This window comes from Callorhinchus milii, unplaced genomic scaffold (assembly GCF_018977255.1).
Source record: "Callorhinchus milii isolate IMCB2004 unplaced genomic scaffold, IMCB_Cmil_1.0 Scaffold2, whole genome shotgun sequence".
NCBI classification, from domain to species: Eukaryota; Metazoa; Chordata; class Chondrichthyes; order Chimaeriformes; family Callorhinchidae; genus Callorhinchus; species Callorhinchus milii.
In genome coordinates, this window is record NW_024704743.1 from 77,364,955 (window position 1) to 77,383,053 (window position 18,099).

Genomic DNA, 18,099 nt, shown 5'->3' on the forward strand with positions numbered 1-18,099 from the left:
TGCACAGGAGAGATGGTTGTGGAGAGTGATGTGAGTGGAGAGTTGGGGAGGGTACGTATGAGGGAAGGGGAAATTGGGTTTGCCTTAAGGAGGCGGTTTGAGCGGAGGGAGTGAGTGATGGGACACTTGGGGTTGCTGCTCTGGGACAGCCAGTGCCGGGAGCCACGATGGGCCCAGCGGAGGATGCCCAGGCTGGAGCAGAGGGAAGTGGTGATGGGGTCGAGGAGAGAGAGAAGGCGGGGAGGGTGGTGGGAGAGAAGGACAGAGGGGGAGAAGCGGATAGAGGGGGGTGGGAGGAGAGAGATAGAGGGGGGTGGGAGGAGAGATATTTAGAGTGGAGGGGGAGGTTCGGGTTGGGGCGGCAGTAGAGACCGGGAGCAAGCGATCAGTGAGATGGCATCAGCCCGCAGGCTGTGTGGTCATGGCCGGGATGGCAGTGATAGGGGCTGCCAGGCATTGTTGTTGTTTTTTTTTAACTGTGACGTCACACCGACGTCACTTTGTGAATTGTGCCCCTTCCCCTCACCTACCCCCCCCCCCCACCCCCCACCCCCACCCGCGCTCTCCTGACTCTCCGCTCCCGACTGAGTGGCTCCTCACCTGGCTGGGCTTTATACCCACAGCTAGGCCTCGGCTCCGCCCTGCGCTCTCCTGACTCCGCTCCCGCCTGGCTCCACCACTGACTAACATCATAGAAACTCTCATACACACATTCTTAACATCCAGGCTTGACAATGCAAACTCCCTGCTTGTCGGCCTCCCCAACTCCTGCCTCCAAAACTCTGTAGCCCGTGTCCTCTCTTGCGTCAAGTTCCGTGACCCCATCACCCCCATCCTCACCCAACTCCACTGGCTTCCCATCACACAGAAGATACAGTTCAAGATCCACGTCCTCATCTTCAAAGCCCTCCATGGCCTCCTAGCCTACTACCATCCTGTCCACTTCCTAGGCTAAGCGAGCTCCGGCCTGCTTCACGTCCCCCGCCTCGCCCGCCCCACCATTTGCAGGCAGGCCTTCAGCCACTTTGCATTTGATATATAGCTCCTTTCAGATCAGGAGGATGACTCAATACTTCATAGAAATTACTGTAAAGTGCATTTAGTAGGCAAATCTGGAAGCTAATTTGCACACAGTAATGTCCCTCAAACAGCCGTGAAGTGAATGACCAATTTTATTGTTGGCCAGGGCACTGAGAGAAACTCCCTTCTCATTTTGAATAGTGCCGTGGGATCTTTAACGTCCACCTGAATAGCCATGTATTGCCAGGGAAAAATTACAATGGACAAAAAACATCTGTCTTTTGTTTCTGTGATTACACATACATATTTATAGTCGGACCCTAATACAACTATAACGACTTGTATTTATATAATAATAATAATCATAATCCTTGCATTTGATATAGCGCTTTTCACGTCTTCTAGACGTCTCAAAGCGCTTCACAGAATATACCGTAAAGTGAATTGACTGTACATTTGTGCGCAAAACGCAGCAGCCAATTGTGCACAGCACAAACAGTCGTGACCAATTTATTATTGTTTTTTTTCCTTGAGGGATTATTATCAGGCGAGTGCTCTAAACACTGAGCTACAGGACTTTATATTGCACCCTCAACCAGTACAGCGTCTTGCAGCACTAATTCACTACAAACATCTGTGTAAACCGCACATTCTGCACTTTCTAAAAGTACGAGATTGACTTATATATAGCACGGGTGATTTTTACTAAAGAAGCAACCAGTAAAACAGGGAAGCATCTTCAACCCAGTGTGATTTACAATCTGGATTTCAAAGTAAAACACATTTCTGATGTGTCTGATGGGAGTAAATTAATATCAAGTCCTAATTAGCTACTGATTTAACAGGGATAGTGTAGCCAATCCTGATGCAGTCTGGTACACGCTGATCCTGTTAGATGCAGCACTTTTTGTTTCAAACTATTGGATATCCAGGATTCCAGTATACTTTATCTGCTGAGCAATGACTTTTCATCTCAACCTGTAAAACTGCATTGGAGAACCTTGCCAGGAAGGATGTTCAATGGCAGAACACTCGAGACAATCTTTGGAGATAGTGATTTGAGAATAAACTCAAAAATTCTAATCCTGTCACATTTTTTAAAAAATGCTTTCACAAACCACTGCGAGTTAATACCTGTCAAAATGTTTTAAGCTGCTATGCATTTAGTACTCAGGGGCTTGCAGAAATGCAAAATATACAATTTAATTACTATCACCACAATGAATTCCAAGTTGATCTTGTTTCTCCCACATGAGCCGACCACAATTTTAAGCATGGAGTAGTCTGAAAGATGGAGGAATGCATTTTCATTGATTGCCAGGTCAGTTCATTGTTCCTGTGTATGCATAAACACTATGCTGTGATCATACCGGTCACGCTTCAGCTGCTATCTGAAATTTGCTTTTGCCATAAGGATTGACTAATCTGGTTCGTTCTGACAGCAGCTTGCACTTACTGTATCAGAGTTACCAGTTTGCTGCCAGGTACTGCAGTTTTGAAAGAAAAATAACAAGGCATATGTTAAGTAAATACCCAAGGCATTAGTCATCACACCATTCAGGTTACACTGAAACCAACTTTTCATCACACCGGTTTATTATGTTAAGAACAAAGATGGGTTTTAGATAAGCATTAGCACAAATCAAACATATCAGTCTAGTGTGCATTATCTTTGCAAAAGGAGAAAACAAGGATTGCTCTCAAGCAACAAGTTACAAAATTATAAAATCCCACCAACAATTAAAGTGATCGCCTCCGCGGACAGAGAGGCACAGTTTTCCATTACGAGTATCAGAAATTTGTTAAACCCACTAACATTGATATTACTTCAAGCAATTAGGAACACGCTGATAATGATATGAGTCTTCAGCTGTAAATAATTACGCTGCCTCAAGGCTATGGTTTAATTCTTGGCTCAGCATATCTATAAACAATAATCAAACTGCAAAGCAAGTTGCAGTGTTTCCCTGCCCCCCTCCTATGTCTTATTTTGCTTCTTTGTGTGAAATCATTTCTGTGCCCCACAGTTATGCCGATGGCTATTTTGACCTTCAGGAACTCCTGCCTTTGAGGCTAAGGACTAATCTGTGCTTTTTATCAATCTGAGCTAAGTCACACAGCATGCACAGTGCCAGTTCTTCTCAAGTCCCAAAGCTGTTATTTTCAGTCTGCCTATGCTGTGAATCGGGGCCTGCTGCTGTGGCACAATAAATGGGGACATTAGGAGAAAATGTTATAATTGCTGCAGCCCACATCTTGTTAATAAGTAATGTACAGTCAAGCTTTAGGCAGTTGCGAGTAAAATGTTTATACTGTCAGCCATCAGTTTCTATTGACACTTCATGTAATTAAACATTTGTATAGGTCAGCATAAAGTGCTCTCTCAGAATCAAGCACAGCAATTAGAACGTTTCTGAGGCAAAAATTAATTCTTTTCAGCATCGTTGGGCTGCTAGACTGCCCACTTCAGTAATGTTAAAATGTATCAAATATTTACATACTTACAGCACTGCAATACAACTGGCAAACAACGTGAATGGAAATTACGCCACTGAAAAAAAAGCATTTGAAGTAAATAGATGTATGAATGGATGTATTAATGGCATTGATAATTGCTTGTGGGAAGAAATCAATGTTATGACTAAACAAGCAGTGATTATGACATTGCTACCTACAAATTTCAAATAATGTGTTCTCTGGTGTACAGTATTTGTCAGAAATCCAGACTACTTGTTCTAATGAGGTAGAATTGGGCAAAATTACAGTTCATATAGAAGGTACAGAGGAGCTGAGAGAGTGCATTAGGACTGAATAGTTAAATGTAAACAAAATTTACATTTATATTACAACTTATTAGCATTGTGAGGACATCCCATGGTGCTGAATAGTCCAGGTTTTGCAACCTAGCTGTGGGTGGGAGATGAAGGGGATTTTGAAGGAGGCATGAGAAGGGGCGAGTCGTAGGGACCCTTGGATGGAATTCCAGAGAGTGAGGGCAGCTAGGCTGAAAACCTGACCACCGTTGGTAGGATGGGTAGAGTGGAGGATGTGATGTAGGCTGGTGCTGCCTGGTGCTGCTAAGCAGAGGGAGTGAATGGGTTTATAAGGTTTGAGAAGGTTGCAGTGGTAAGGTGGAGCAAGTGTCCTGTTCAACAACCCCCAACCCCCCAAAAAAAATTGTCATTCACTCCATGGCTGTTTGTGAGACATTGCTGTGTGCAACTGGCTGCTGCGTTTCATCCCCAAATTTAATCAACTTTACAATATATCATGTGAAGCGTTTTGAGACATTTCAACGATGTGAATGAGGCGCTATATCAAATGCAAGAATAATAATAATCATAATCTTTGCATTGGATTTAGCGCCTTATCACGTCTTTGAGACGTCTCAAAGCGTTTCACAGGATAGACTGTAAAGTGAATTGACTGTATATTTTGTGGGCGAAATGCGGCAGCCAATTGCGCACAGCAGTGTTCCACAAACCGTTGTGGATTGAGTGAACAAATTATTATTATTTTTGTTGAAGTGATTAATGCTCTAAGTCTTGCAACATCCTAGCAGCTGTTGAAATACAGAAAAGTTGCAGCCTTGGATTTTTCCTACAAGGGCTATCTTGTGGTTTTCCATCTTTAGTAACGCAAAGACAAAGTCAACAGCAGCCACTGATGGAGCCGGGATGCAATTTCCTTTTGACCGACTAAAGCAAGCGCGTACCCTTCACTTCCAAATACCATACCCGCAGTGCCAACACATCACCGTGTTATTATCATGCAAAAAACATGATATAATATATTAATATAATCATTATTATCAGTATATTAATATATTATGTCACGGTCTTTGCATGAAAACTAGGAATCAGCAAGCTGAATTTCCATACTGGATTTAGAGTGTTTCAAATAATGGGTCTATGAAGGGTTTAGGATGGTGGTTGAGTTGAGCAAGCTGTGCCAGTGTAATTTGCTACATTTGTGCAAGATGTAGCAGACATTGTTGTCTTCTCGTGAGGGTGACTTGGACAAGCTGGAAAACACAGCTTTGGAAAGGGAAGAACATCCCCTATCTCTATCTGTTTAGTGAATAAAACATGTTAAAATATTTAGCAATAGATTCACTAGGGTGGGTTTATTTTTATATGTTAATTTGGATTTGCTTATTTATTGACAAATTCTTATTACTTGTCAGTCATCACCTAGTGAACTGGCTATCTTGTCTAGTATAAAATTATCTTAAATTAACTTTCAGAAACCCAAGAAGAATAGTTTAGATGTTGATGCAAGACATGTTCCTCAGAGGAACTTGATCAGTGTTTTTTTTAGCTGATGACAAAGTTGTAATTTGAAATATTCCACTCATTTTAGTGGTGCCTCTCGCTTTAAACAAGTAAAATGCTTTGAAGATGTCAGTCATTGTGGTAAATTTCAATTTCTGCAATTCATCTACTGTGTATTTATCCTGGTTTGTTTGCTCTCTCATGCTGACTCATTCTGAGGTAGGGTGTTATGGTGCAGGCAACCTTTGCCCAAATGACCAATCATAATGTGCTAGCCTGTACATGGGTGTCAGAAGATCATTTGACCATGGAAGGCATCATGGCCGAGCCTGGACCTATCCTCACCTGGCTTCCACACTTTGCAGCAGATTTCATCGGAAACTCATCTGGAGCAAGATTCCTGCCTAATTTTCCCTTCCCAAATCCAAGAAGTATCTCTTTGGAATCCATGTCACCTTTTCTTGGCCCTAGCTGAGATTAATTTACTTAGCACAGAATAAAGATGAAACCTGGGATCTTTCAGGTCTGCAGAGCTTAGTTTTATCTGAGGCAATGGCTTTGCCAAATAAGCCATCAGGGAGTCTGAGTTCTGCTTTGTTGCAGAAGTAGCTGACAACTTTCTTAACCAAAATCATTAAGGTAAACGTTTTCCCTTTAAACATTACAGGATGGATTTTCCTTTTGCTAAGCAATGAAGGTATTGTATTTTATTGGTAATTGCGGCAAAAAAAAATTGGAAATTACCTCCAATGTAAAAATGCACAATTTTCCACTTTAATAATAGAAGTAAATTGTGCCGTCTAATTTATAGAACCCTCAAGGACCTCTCCCTGCGCAGTCTCTCGTGCCTCGGATAAACCTCTATGAAAATTATGTTTCCTTTGGCAGGATGCCCTTTGTTCCTAGGGGCGGGAAGAGCATTCTATAGATACTAAGGGAGGTGCTGACCAACAATTACGCAGATAAAAGAAGAACAGTTTATATGATCTAACTTGCAGGTTTGGGTTAACCATGCACAAACACATGCAGGTGCTCTGAATTATATAACAAGCAGGCAATGAAAATTGCATGTGATTCTGTGATCTTTTACATCGGTGGTCACTTATATAATTAAACCTTATGCATTTGCACATGCTTAATTCACCTTGCATAGTTTACACTTGGGTTGTTTACCCAACCTGCAAATTAGACCCCACTCAAGCACCGGGCACAAGGACTGCTTGTTGAAATGGAGAGACAACAAATTGGGTGACTTATCACAGCGAGGTGAATGCAATGCCAGGTTTTTTTCAATATTCCACCTGGGATCTAGACGAGAGCAAGAGCACTACAAAAATAGAGTAACTTAAGTTACATTTTCTCCTGGTATATACCATTGAAGATTTCAAGAGGGAATGCAGTCTTGATATTTTCTACTACGCTTATCAAAAAGACAAACAATAAAAATCCGTTTTAATAAAACTGCATTTGTACCTTCTTATTGTGTGTGATTACAAAACTTGGGTTGGAAGTAAACTTAAGAAAAAAAAGGGAAAATCAAAATCATAGTTTAAATTAAAAATCCACTTGTGGAATCATTAAAGATTGAGATCAAAAATCGATCATTCACTTCACGGCTGTTTGTGGGACATTGTTGTACATATATTGGCTGCCTCGGTCGCCTACAATCACTGCAGTTGGGGAAAAAACTCTACAGTGTTTCGACATTGATTTCAAGTTCCTATATGAAAATCAATCATTATAATATAACAAAGTAGCAATTTATGCAAATTTGAAAGAACTGATTCTGTAACAACAGATTTATTATGGGAAAGTATTCTTCAAAATCTAGCTGCTTTAAGTGCACAGATGTTTAATTGACTTCCCCTGAAACTATCTGAAGAAACAAACTGGAGAGAGACAGTGGTGAATCATACAGATTTTTAGGAACCTACAGTGTACATGAATTATGCAGAGGCTGAGAAGACAACTGCTGTCTTAGAACGCACTCATCACTTTTGTTTCATCCTAAACCTCCATTAACAACATTTCACAAACTCTTAATGGCCCATCAGCTGCCTCTTGGTGTATGTAATCATTTTTAAACTTCTTAATGTCCTTTTTTTCTTGCCCTGCCCTTTATGCTTTAACAGCCCCTCTCTGATGAAGAGCTCATTCTGATAAAGGATTATTAATATTTTTCTTTTTCAGGTGATGATTGACTTGCTGCACACTTCTAGCAATTTCTGTTTGTATTTGTATAGTTGTTCCAGTCTTTCTTTTGATTTCAAGTCATACAACTGCACTGCAACTTGCAGCGCCTTGGGATTCCTCCCAACGTGAAAGGCGCTATACAAATGTAATGTTGTTGTTGTTGCAACTTGAAATTAATAGAGGACATGATAATTCTTCAGGTAAATACATTGCTATGTCCTTACAATGTAAAATTCTGAGTTGATAGTATTGATTCTCTTTCCTCCGATGAGCCTGGTAAGCATGCACGCGTGAAGTGGACAACAATTTACATTTATATTGCGCCTTTCATTTCAAAAGGACTCAAAGTGCTTCTCAAAGTGCTTCTCACTGCTTGTGGGGGCAGAGAGCTGATAAGGATGTCATGTGGGAGTGACTGATGACATGACCAAAAGCACAGTTGAAGAAATAGGTCTTAAGGCAGGCTTTGAAAAGAGGACGAGAGGAGATGAGGCAGAAGGACTCCAGGATGGAGCTCCAGCAAGCAAGGGCAGATTAGCTGAAAGCTCATCCACTGATGGTGGGGCAGATTGGATGGTGGACATGAAGCAATCCAGTGTTTGAAGAGTTGCAGGAGGTCACAGGGGTAGGGTAGGGGTGAGATTGTGGAGGAATTGAGAATGACGATTTTGATCTGCTGAGGATGGGGAGCCAGTAAAGCCGAGCAGGGTGATGAGATTGATAGGCTCATTCATGGGTTGCTCAGTTCTGAATGGTCTGCAACTTGTGGACATCCTGGAATAATCTGAAGTATTTTCACAAGGTACAGGAGGCATCTTGTTTGCAATTACCTTATAGAAATCCTGAGACCTCCTCTTGCAGTTTGTCTGTAAAGTGGAGCAGGTTTTATGATTTTTTTCAAGTCTCTACTGAGTATGAGCTAAGAATTACAAATTAATTTTGACCTATCCAATTTCAAATATTAAGCTGTTCGCAAAAAGTATACTTACTAATTGCATTTAAAAAGCATGAACATATAGCTTGAAAACTCAAAGAGCTTCTCTTTACCCAATCATTATTATATAAGCATGATTAAAGAAGCATGAGGTTATCTCTCGGCGGTATAAATTAAATATGTTGCACTCTTGTTCTCTCTCTCCCTCTCAAATCACTTCACAGTCAAATAATTTCAATGAGATTTGTGCTGGTATGTGGTCTTTGTTCTATAAAATGATGAGACAAAAGTTAGAATTAAAGGGGAAAAGAAATTAGCCCAGCGAATTAACACCTATTAGAGACTTTGAAGATGTGGAAACAGAGCTTAATATATTTAAATTCTCGGACGATACAAAGCTAGATGGGAAAGTAAGCTGTGAGAGTAAACTGACAGTTCACCGCCAATTGTGGCTCGAGCATCTCCACAGCTACTGTCGTTCTTTGACACGCGCAAAAATGGCCTTCTACTCCAACATCATCTTGGAGGCTAAACACAACCCTAAAATCCTTTTTTCCACCACCCACTAACCCCCTCAGGCCTCCTCAATCTTCATATCAAATGCCAAGTGCAAGGAGGTCATGGACTTCTTTTCAACTAAAATACTTAACATCCGCCAGGCAGCTTCATCCACCTGCCCCTTCTCACCCACCACCATGCCCTCTCTGTCACCCCCACCTTCCTCATCATCTGCTCCTACCACCACCCCCATTCTACATTCCTTCCTCCCCATCTCTCCCTTCTCTCTCTCACCCACCATCACCTCCGTGAAACCCACCACCTGCTGCCTCCACCCCCTCCCCATCAACTTACTGGTCACCCAACTGTCCCTCCTCTGCCCATTACTGGCTGACATCATCAACCAGTCCCTCTCCTCCGGATCAGTCCCTGCCTCCCTCAAAACTGCTGACATCACCTCCCTCCTGAAGAAACCCTCCCCAGATCCCTCAAACCCCAGCCATTACCGCCCTATTTCTAACCTGCCCTTCCTCTCAAAAGTTCTAGAATGTGTTGTTGCGCACATCGAGTTTGCGCACACCTCTCCTCCCACTCCCTCTTCGAACCCCTCCAGTCCGGTTTCCACGCTGCCCACAGTACAGAGACTGCGCTTGTGAAAGTCACAAACCACATCCTCTCTATCTGTGACCAGGGCTCCCTCTGCCTCCTTGTCCTCCTGGACCCCTCTGCCTCCTTGTCCTCCTGGACCTCTCCGCCGCATTCGACACAGTCGATAACGCCATCCTCCTCCACCGCCTTTCCTCCGTCATCCACCTCAGTGGGACTGCACTCGCCTGGTTCGAATCCTACCTCACAAACCGCCAGCAGTACATCTGCACAAACGGCTTCTGCTCTCGCTCTCACCCAGTCACCTGCAGGGTACCCCAAGGATCCATCCTTGGCCCCCTCCTCTTTCTGATCTATATTCTCCCTCTTGGGGTGTCATCCGCAGTTCCACTTCCACATGTATGCAGACGACACCCAACTTTATTTTTCCACCTCTCTTTGCGACACCCAGTCCCCTGATGTTCTGTCAGGCTGCCTGTCAGATCTCAGGGGCTGGATGAGCACAAGTTTCCTTCAGCTGAACGTTGACAAAACAGAAGCCATACTCTTTGGCTCTTGTCAATGTCTAAAATCTCATGGCTCTCACCTCCTCCACCTACCCGACCGCCCCCTAAAACTCTCCGAACCCGTACGCAACCTTGGCGTCAGGTTCGACCCCCAATTATCCTTCCTCCCCCACATCCGGTCCCTCACCAACACCGCTTTCTTCCACCTCCAATGCATTGCCCGTCTCCATCAATACCTCACTCCAAAAGCCGCTGAAACCCTGGTCCATGCCTTTGTCAACTCTCGGTTGGACTACTCTAACACCCTCCTCGCCGGTCTCCCATCCACCACCATCCATAAAATCAAAATCATTCAAAACTCTGCCGCCCGCAATCTCACCCGCACGAAACTCCGCTCTCCGATCACCCCAGTCCTTACCAGACTGCACTGTCTGCCTATTCCAGAGAGGATCGATTTCAAGATCCTCACCCTTGTATTCAAGTCCCTGCACTCCTCTGCATCCCCCCATCTCTCTGACCTCCTCTCTCCTCAAAACAGTACCCGTTGCCTTCGTTCCTCCGGGTCTGGCCTCCTCCTCGTCCCCCGAGTCCTCCACTCCACCCTTGGCGGCCATGCCTTCAGCCACTATGCCCTGAGGCTCTGGAACTCTTTTCCTCACTCCCTTCGCCTCACTCCCTCCCTTACTATTTTCATGTCTCTGCCGAAGACCTTTCTTTTCGACCGAGCCTTTGGTCACCTTCCTCCCGCTCCCCCTGCCTCGGTCCCGGGATCCGTTGTTGTGAAGCGCTCTGAGACGCCGTCCGGCATGGAGGGTGCTATATAAATCAAAGTTGTTGTTGTTGTGAGGAGGACACAAGGAGGATGCAAACGGATATAGACAGGTTAAGTGAGTGGGCAAGAAGGTGGCAAATGGAATATAATGTGGGGAAGTGTTGTTCACCTAAGTAGAAAAAATAGAAAATCTGATTATTTTCTAGAAGGGGGAGAGACTAGGCAGTGTTACTATTCAGAGGGGTTTAGATGCCCTTCTACACCAATCACAGAAAGTTAGTATGCAGGTACAGCAAACAATTAGGAAGGCTAATAGGTTGTTAGCGTTTATTGCAAAGGGGTTAGAATACAAGAGTAGGGAAGTCTTGCTGCAATTGTATAGGACCTTGGTGAGACTGCACCTGGAATATTGTGTGCAGTTTTGGTCTCCTTATCTAAGAAAGGATATACTCGCCTAGAGGGGGTGCAACGTAGGTTCACCAGGTTAGTTCCTGGGACGAGGAGAGGTTGAGTAGACTAGACCTATATTCTCTAGAATATAGAAGAATTAGAGGTGATCTTACAGAAACCTATAAGATTCTTAAAGGTCTTGACAGAGTAGATAGTGTGAGACTGTTTCCCCTGGTCGGACAATGTAAAACTAGGGGTCATAGTCTCAGGATTAAAGGTTAGCCCTTTAGAACTGAGTTGAGAAAACAGTATTTCACCCAGAAGGTAGTGAAATTATGGAATTCTCTACTCCAGAAGGCTATGGACGCTCAGTCATTGAACATATTCAAGACTGCGATTGATAGCCTTTTAAAAACTAAAGGGATTAAGGGATATGGGGAAAGGGAAGGTAAATGGAATTAGGTTAGAAGATCAGCCATGATCTTATTAAATGGTGTGCAGGCTCGAGGGGCTCCTATTTCTTATGTTCTTATGTTCACTTTACAGTATTTACTGTGAAGTACTTTGAAATGACTCAAAGACGTGATAAGGCGCTATATCAAATGCAAGGATTATTATTCAATTGCAAAAGAACAACAGCCACAAGATTACATTTGTATAGCGCCTTTCACGTCGGGAGGACATCCCAAGGCGCTGGACAGAGTACAGTATTTCAGACCCGAGTTGGGGTTGGAGGGGAAGGAAGGGGAGGAGAAGGGGGTGGCCGATGGCATAGTCAAAGCGGAGGGTCTTGAGGCGGGATTTGAAGGAGGCTAAGGAGGGGGTGAGGCGGAGTGACTGGGGGATGGAATTCCAGAGATTGGGGGCAGAGTGGCTGAAGGCTCTCCCCCAATGGTGGGGCGGGTGGGTCAGGGGACGTGGAGCAGGCCAGAGCCGGTTGAGAGGAGGGAACGGACGGGTTGGTAGGGGGTTAGGAGGTCGCAAAGGTAGGGTGGGGTGAGGCCATGGAGGACTTTGTATGTGAGGACCAGGATCTTGAACTGGATCCTCTGAAGGATAGGGAGCCAATGGAGTCGGGCGAGAGTGGGAGAGATGGGGTCGTGGAGTTTGGTGTGGGAGAGGACACTGGCTGCAGAGTTCTGGATTATCTGCAGCCTGTGGAGGGAGGAGTTGGGAAGGCCGACAAGCAGGGCGTTTGGATAGTAGAGCCTGGAGGTGATGAAGGCATGAACAAGAGTTTCAGCGGCCTGAGGGGTGAGGTAGTGGTGGAGTCGGGCGATGTTACGGAGGTGAGAGAAGGCAGAGTGGGTCATTGCTTGAATGTGGGGGAGAAAAGACAGTTGAGGGTCAAACAAGACACCGAGGTTCCTGACTGGTTTGGTGAGTTGAAGTGTGCAAACATGGAGGTTGATGTTGCCAGAGCCTGAGGTGCTGAGGCGCTGGCCCGAGCCAATCAGGAGGGCCTCAGTCTTGTTCACATTCAACTGTAGGAAATCTGTTGGGATCAAGCGAGGTATTAAGCTTAAAGATGCAGAAATGAGACCCTGCCTCAATGTTTATAACTGAATGTGACTCGCGGTAAAAAATGCAGGGGGAGGGGAGAAACAAAAACATTTACCTATCATTACTGCCAGCATTATTGCATATGTTTACTCTTAAAGTCAAAGCGCGGTCAAGTCAGATGGCAAACATTAGGAATGCAAAATGTTTACTGTTTTTTCAGGAGTCTACACAAAGGATTAAAAATTGTGATATCTGTAAACAGATTTGATGTGCTAATTATCACATTGAATTTTTTTTAAAAAACAGCTGTTTTCACCCCCAAAGTGAAGGTGTATTGTAAGCGTCCCAGAATTCATTAAATAATGCTATTGTTTGCAGTTCTTAATACTTTCAATTCTGAATTTCACTCCAAGCTATCTATCTGCATCTAATGTGATACAATCAAATCAATATTATTTATATTACTGTTATATTTGACCATGAATCATGTAGATTGCTGAAGTATTCTGTTCCATGAACAAATATTTTGATATTTCTAGATAACAAAATAAGATAATAATCCTTGCATTTCATATAGTGCCTTAACTATTTGTCAAAATGTCTCAAAGCACATCACAGGATATTTACTGTGAAGAGTAGTAACTGTGTATTTGGTAGATCAACATTTAATGAGGTGAAGAGTTTTACTGAAAGGAATTCATGGGCATTAAAATCTACCTACACTGTAACATTCTTGATTATCAAGATGGCAAACAATGCATTACAAACGTAATTGTAGTTTATTTGTTTCATACACATTTCAGTGGGCTAACTCATGGAAACCAGACTCGTGTAATAGATTCACTTACATAAAAGAGAAGACTTGATAACTAAAGATTTGATAGCAGTATAAAATAGATGACAAAATTCCATTTTAATATGTTCCAATTAGGTATTGATTTTACAGATTAATGAAATCCTGTCGAACACTTTAATGGAAAAAAGATGAAAATGATATTCCTTCCACCAACCCTTTTATTAAAACATTTTATTTTTTCATTTTTCACATAAGAATGCTTTGCAGTGTACATTTCAAACATGGGCACAAAGGTTAATAAATATACACAACTGCACAGACTTTAGGTTGAGCAAGTATGTGGATACAATAATCTAGTATAAAATAAAAGACAGCAAAACATGATGAAGCATGAAGCATATTGATAAGAAGGGATTCATGCAAAGGAAAACTTAGTATCACATGAATGTATTGCAAGAAACCAGAACAATATATATAATAATAAATAATAATCCTTGCATTTGATATAGCGCTTTTCACGTCTTCTAGCACTTCACAGAATATACTGTTTCACAGAATATACTGTGAAGTGAATTGACTGTATATTTGTGGACGAAATGCTGCAGCCAATTGCGCACAGCAGTGTCCTACAAACAGTCGTGGATTGAAGTGACCAGTTTATTATTGTTTTTTTTCTTGAAGGTTTATTATCAGGCATGTGGAGTAAGGAAACTTGCCCAAGGTTTCGCCCTGCTAGGAATCGAACCCAGGTCTCTTGCTTGTGAGGCGAGTGCTCTACCACCAAGCTACAGGACTCACAATAATTAACAGCATCCAGTCTGTAGGTCCAGAAACAGGGTAAAACAGTCCTTAGTTTCTCACCTTTTAGAAAATATTCTGTTTTACTATTTTTGGATCCGTAATGGATGATCTCATGGTTTCCCACATTGAATTCCATCTGCCACAGTTTTGCCCACTCACTTAACTCCCTTTGTAACTTCCTGCTCCCATCTACACAATTTACTGTGCCTCCTAACTTTGTGTCATCTGCAAATTTTGATATCAAACTCTCCTTTATCCCTACTCTCTGTTTCCTGCCTCCCAACCAATTACCAAGCCATATCGCAACATTACCTCTGATTCCATAAACTTTCATTTTTGCTAATAATCCACTTTTAAGAACTCCATCCCGCAGTCCCACTGTCTCGTCCCCTCCCTCGCCACCTTCAAGACCCACCTCAAGACCCTCCTCTTCGACCATGCTTTCGATCTCCTTTCTTCCTCTCCTGCCCTCCCCCCACCCCGACCCTCAGCTCGGGTCCGTAACTCTGTCTGTCCCGCCCCTTGGATGTCCTCCTGAGTTGAAAGGTGCTATACAAGTGTCATTTTGTTGTTTTTGTTGTTGTGTGGAACCTTATCAAATGCCTTCTGAAAGTCCATTTAGATGACATCCATAGACACTCTCTTATCCACCACGCGCGTGACCTCCTCAAAAAATTCAATTAGATTTGTCCGACATGACCTACACCTCACAAATCCATGCTGACGCTCTTTGATTAGCTCATACTTGTCCAAGTGCTCAGTGACTCTGTCCCTGATGAGAAATACCAGTAACCTCCCCACAATTGGTTAAGCTGACAGGTCTGTAGTTACCTGGTTTCTCCCTCCCTTCTTACATAATGGAATGACATTTGCAGTTTTTGAATCCAAGGGCAAATATAGAGAGCTTTGGAAAATTATAACTAACGCACCTGCAATTTCCACCCCTACTTCTTTTAATACCCTGGGCTAGAACCTATCAGATCCTTGAGATTTGTCTATTTGTTTGTAGTTTAAATTACAAGAGTCCTGTAGCTCAGTGGTTAGAGCACTCGCTTTGCAAGCGAGAGACCTGAGTTCAATTCCAGGCAGAGGGCGAAACCTTGGGCAAGTTTCCTTACTCCACACAGAGCCTAATAATAATCCCTCCAAAACCCAAAACAATAATAAATTGGTCATTTTCAATCTACGACTGTTTGTGGGACATTGCTGTGCACAATTGGCTGCCACGTTCACCCACAAATATACAGTCAATTCACTTTACAGTGTGTTCTGTGAAGCGTTTTGGGACGTCCTCCCGACGTGAAAAGCGCTATATCAAATGCAAGGATTATTATTATTATTAAGAGGACATGAGAATAATGGAGGAGAAAAACAATTAAAGGATTTGAAATAAAAGACTGCAAATGGATGTGTGTTCATTTGTAGAGATGGGTGGAATGTCAACTTTGCAGTGTTACATTTGGAAAATAGTGACAAAATCATAACTATTGAAAAAAAACTAATGTTGGAAAGGTTTATTTGATCAGACTGCTCATATTATTAATATTATTAATATTATCATAGGATAGGTGTCACCTAACACCACTGCTCTTGACTGCTGGAGGACAAGTCTGGATTTATTAACAAAATAAACGAAAATAGCACAAGCATAACAATAATCCTTGCATTTGATATTGTACCTATAATGCCTTAAAGTGTTTTACAACTGTATAGTGTCTGTGTATTGTAGGCAAACATGGCAGCTAATTTACAAATTATGTCCTATAGTTTTCGATAACCAAGGCTCCCTTTTTCAAACAGTGTCTGGGATCTTTAACATCCACTGAAGAGAAAGACTTGTCCTGGGTTTAATGTTTCATCTGAAGGATGGCACTTCTGAGAATTCAGAAATTATTCAATATCTTGCTGTAAGTCTACACTGTGAGCTCAAAGTCCCAAATTGGGATGAAATAATTTGTCACAAAAACCATAAAGGTACTCTGATATTTTAAAAAAAGTAAAACGAGCAGATAATGGATTTTCAATCTGCGCAATTGGGTTGTGGAACCCTGAAATTTATTTGCCATAAAGAATTCAAAATTCATGCAGCGAGCTGCAAAATTCATGCAGAAAGCTTCAAATTCTGTTGTCTAACTTCAAAACACCTGCCATGTTATCAGATCAAAGATACTTACTGCATATAATACAGGAAGTTATTTCAGCATTACCCGATGACCTGGAAGTCAACTATTTTTAGCACAGCAATCTGATTTACTTTCTGTGCACGTGTGCAGTGAAAACAAAGCTCCCCATTACAACTCCACTATAATTTTTGGACAATAACTATTGTGTTACTATAATAAAGTCACATTGTTTTGATGGCTACAGTTACAAATCAAACTTTGCATAATTTTTCTTTGTTCAACCAGGTGTCTGACACATATGGAAACCGATCACCATGCATAAATATATCTAAATCAGGTAGGACCATCCTATATGTTACGGCTTTGCTTGCAGGGTTAACAGAATCTGATTGGGAAGAATACCAGCCAACAGTGACCATGGGCAGAACTTGTCTGCCCCGCCAAGTCCTGCTCATGATCCAAGCTGGCTGATCTGTCATTAGCAGTGCCCTGGAGTACTGCAGACCCACCTGGTTCAGGAACTCGATTACCAAGACCATCACAGAGGGTTGACTCAATTCCAACATTCAATTGCCAAGCATGTCACCTGGGATCCTGTTTAGCTCCAAGGAGACCCATCTCACCTTTCCCTGAAGGAGAATAGAATTTTGCATAATTATTTATGAGTTTGAGCCAGAATTGAGAATGTCTTGTAAAATATATTGCTTTGCTTATGTATCTTTCACACTGTGATGTACCTCTAATAAGAGCGTGGAATCATGCAGAAAAAATACGGCACTTTCAAAATAGATGATTAGTATTTCAAGAATCATTTTGATGCTTATCCTCTACAAGGCTGAAGGAATATTTCGTCATTTTCATTCAATTCAAGAAAGTTACACGTACAGTCAATTCACTTCATAATCCATGCCATGGTGACTGTCAGCCAATGCTGGTGGACTAAGATGAACAACATAATTAAGGAAACATATGAATGCTACAGTGAGGCGTCAGATTAATTAGCTTTATGTCAACACCTCATCAATACCCGATTTACAAATGACACATAACCGAATGAAACATATTGATTTATGTACAATGTGAATATATTGTGGTGCATGTACTAAACTGGTAGTAATTACTATGGTTGTATTCTACAAAGGAATACAAGAAACAGGATCATTTTTTAATCTTTAATTTTGTATTTTGTCGATTCATGAATTAGCTTCAGACTTAATATTAATCCATATTTATATTTCAACTTTCTGTTCTATCAACGGAATACAGCCTTATTAGCAATAGGACTGACTCAGTTGAACTTTCAGCTACCATAAATTATAGCAGTAAAATTATTTTAGAGTACATTAGAGAATCCAATATCAACACTAATAGGAACCAACCCCATTTTGGATATGCCAATAGTGCAGGTATCAGGTCTGTCTGTGTGTCTCTCCCTGTCTACCTATATACTTACTGGATCAGATCTTTCCACTTCATACTGATCCAATACAAATTTGTTACAATATGGGCTTTCCACATCAAACCCAAAAAAGGGACATCGAGCTATCCAGCATCTGGGTAAGTGGTATTCTTCTGTATTTCCTGAAATACACCTGAGGCTTCTGTATTTCTGGTAGTTCAGTTGGTAAAAGCAACTGATGCAGTGTGAAACCCATACAACTCGATAGAGGCTCCAGCATTGAT

The 18,099-nt window shown here is 42.2% G+C and overlaps 1 protein-coding gene across 1 annotated transcript in view; it reads left to right on the forward strand.

Annotated features, from left to right (window-relative positions):
• The window catches only part of LOC103183434 (orofacial cleft 1 candidate gene 1 protein homolog), a 97,213-nt gene that overhangs the window by 25,264 nt on the left and 53,850 nt on the right, over positions 1-18,099 (forward strand). The window contains exon 2 of the mRNA XM_042346992.1: positions 16,702-16,753. The gene's annotated coding sequence lies outside the window, so the exon portion shown is untranslated. The remainder of the gene's footprint in view (positions 1-16,701; positions 16,754-18,099) is intronic.